A 3,006-nucleotide genomic window follows, 5' to 3' on the forward strand; every position below is an offset into this window, starting at 1 on the left:
AATAAATCCGACGAGAAGAAAAAGAAGAACGGTTATACGAACAGACGTCGTTAACCGGGAAATAATCGGTGATCACGTTCGTTGAGACGAACGGTCCGAAAGAAGAACGAAAACCAATCTAGGGTTTTCGGAAAAGAGATCGAAACGAAAAACCGATCTAGAACACCGGAACGGTTTAGCGAAAAATCGGAAAGAAAACGAATCGGTAGAGAAGAAAAGAATCGGAACGGTTTATAAGAAAAACCGAACCGAGGGAAAGAAGAGACGCGGCGCGGTACCTCCGGCGAACGGCGGCGACGGCGGCGTTGACGCAGGGCGGCGGCGGCGCGGTGACGCATGGTGGCGGTGGCGGCACTAGGGCGCGGGGTTGGGCGGCGTTGGGCGCGGCGGCGATGCACAAGGGCGGCGGCGCGGGTGAGAGGCGCGGGGTGAGGCGCGGCTTGGGTGGGGCGGCGGCGCGGCGTGGGTGTGGCGGCGCGGCGTGGGGCGGCGGAGAGGAGAGGAGAGGTGTTGGTTTGATGTGTTTAGAGGGGGGGGTGCTTGGGTATTTATATTGGGGAGGGGAGGGTTTTGCTTGGGGTAGGGGACAAGAAATAGACTAGGATTAGGAAACAAAAGGAAAAGATCTAGAAATAGATACGGAATAAACGAACATAGGACAAGAGTCCTACTAAGACTAGGAAAGCAAGAAGCGGCGGCTCCATGGTGCACGCGCGCTATGGCCTCTTGGCCGGCCGACGGCTAGTGGCTTGGGCCTTTGGCCCAAGGCGCTGCGGATTTTTTTTTAAACGGTCTCGCGCGCAGAAAAATAAATAAAAGAAAATCTAAACGAACTCCAAAATTTAATAAAGTAAATTTTCCCCGACTCCTAAAAATGAGCCGAACAAAATGAACTTTTCTCCGGACCTAAAATAAAATTTTCAAAAACGCGCATTTTCCCTATCCGAATAAAATGCAAATAAAACTCCGGCAAACAAAATTTGATCTATTTATTAAATCTTCATTTTCCTAAATTTGGGAAAGTCATATTATTCCCTCTCTTATATTTTTGATAACGGAAAATAATTGAAGATGAAATAAATAAATCAAATGATCCTCTTTTCAATTCGAGAAAACTCTCAAATATGAAAATAACAAAATCTCCAACTCTCTCCAAGGGTCCTTGAGTTGCGTGAAATTTCTAGGATCGACCAAAATGCAAGAAAATAAAATATGCATGATGATCTATTCCAAATTGAAAATAAATTCAAAGGGGCTTTGAATTTAATTCTTTGAAACTCCCAACTCATATTTCATATAATTTGAAGAAGTCATTTTATCTTCTCTCGTGAAAATCATTGAGTCGCATAAAGTTTCAGAATTGGGATATTTCCAAATGAAATTCAAATATTCTCAACACCCCTTGTCATTTAAATAAATGGAAGAAGTCATGTCATCTTCTCTCCGGGGTTTTGTGATGAAAAGAATTTGAATTCACGAAGATCAGAAAACCAATATGAAAGTTTGGGAAAGTCCTTTTATTCCCTCTCATTTAACTTTCAAAAAGTTTCGAATTCACTCACTTTCAGTCAATCAATCAAGCAATCAATCAAATCTATCTATTTGTTTATAACATTCCAAAATTTAGAATTTTGGGATGTTACAAACTACCACCCTTAAAATGAATCTCGTCCTCGAGATTCAGAGAGGCTAGAAAGAATAGGTTAGGGTTTGGGGTCTTCTCAAAGTCCATCGATCATCTCCGAGGTCTCGGGTGCTACCACCCTTAGAAACATTGTTACGGTTCCATCAAAACTCATATACTCCATCCTTATCGTTGACAGTGTCAGTCTTCTCAGATAATCCCTTCTCTGGGCTCTTCCGGTAGTGGCATAACCTTTTCCTCAATTCCTTTGTCCTTTCATCTTGGTAAGGTTATCCCGAAACTGGGTCTTCATAGCTGACGGGTCTGACGCCAATGCTAAACAACTATCGATATCTCGTGGTGGTCAACAATTTATGGTTTCTCCTGCAGGAAAGGGTCTGGGTTGAACCTCACCGTATAACCTACGGTTGGCAACAACTGCCGTGTACAAGGGAAAAAAAATACCTATACCTTTCTAAGGTTCAAACAAGGTTTTGATCGTCGTCTCTCCACTATAGGTAAGTCACTCAGATTTACCATCCCATATAGCAAAGCGAATAATAAGAGTAAGTCGGTATGGTGATCAATCCATCCCGCACCCAAATCATTTCCTTGTACATGGTTTAGCGAATCTCGCATTCTAACACTCGGTCATCCTCACAAGCATTGCAGAATTCTTCTTGTCGACGAACCAAGTTCGGAAAATCCATTGATTCTGCAAGCCAAACAAACATCTATCGTTACTTAACAACTCTCAGGTTTTGCGTAAACTCCTATAAAATCGTCGGTTGATACAAGTCGTAACTTCTTCCAGGGTTTTTCCTTCAGCAAGAGTGTGCTTGCTTCTTGGCAGGTCCTGGGGCCTGTGGGTTATGGCCCATCTCATTACTTGTAATCCTTGAACTTATCATCGGGCAACTGTTCATTATTCCAACTTCCAACTTCCTAGTATTCTTAAATCCATCCAATTGTACTATCTTCCTTCCTTCTATTGGCACCAAACTAGGACATGATTACTCAGACTCATCATGGAGTTTCCATTGCTCCATATTACCAACATCATACCTCTGTTATATCCAATAGTAATTTATCTCTTCATCCTCGTGGGATTTTCCCACATACCAAGATAAAACTTATACTTATGAAATCCATACTCCACATCATTATCCTTTCCGCGGTCAAGCGTCCTTATAGGGGAATATTGGCCATCTCTGCATGGCACTTCTTCAACTGGGAAACGTAAAACACATCTTGAACTCCTGACAGTCCTCCGGGTGACTCTAACTTGTTGGCCACTTCTCCATACGCTCCAAAACTCGGTATGGTCCTACAAACCTCGGGGCTAACTGTCCCTTAACTCCAATCCGTTTAACTCCTCGCAG

The sequence above is a fragment of the Triticum dicoccoides genome, chromosome 7B, assembly GCF_002162155.2.
Source record: "Triticum dicoccoides isolate Atlit2015 ecotype Zavitan chromosome 7B, WEW_v2.0, whole genome shotgun sequence".
Lineage (NCBI taxonomy): Eukaryota > Viridiplantae > Streptophyta > Magnoliopsida > Poales > Poaceae > Triticum > Triticum dicoccoides.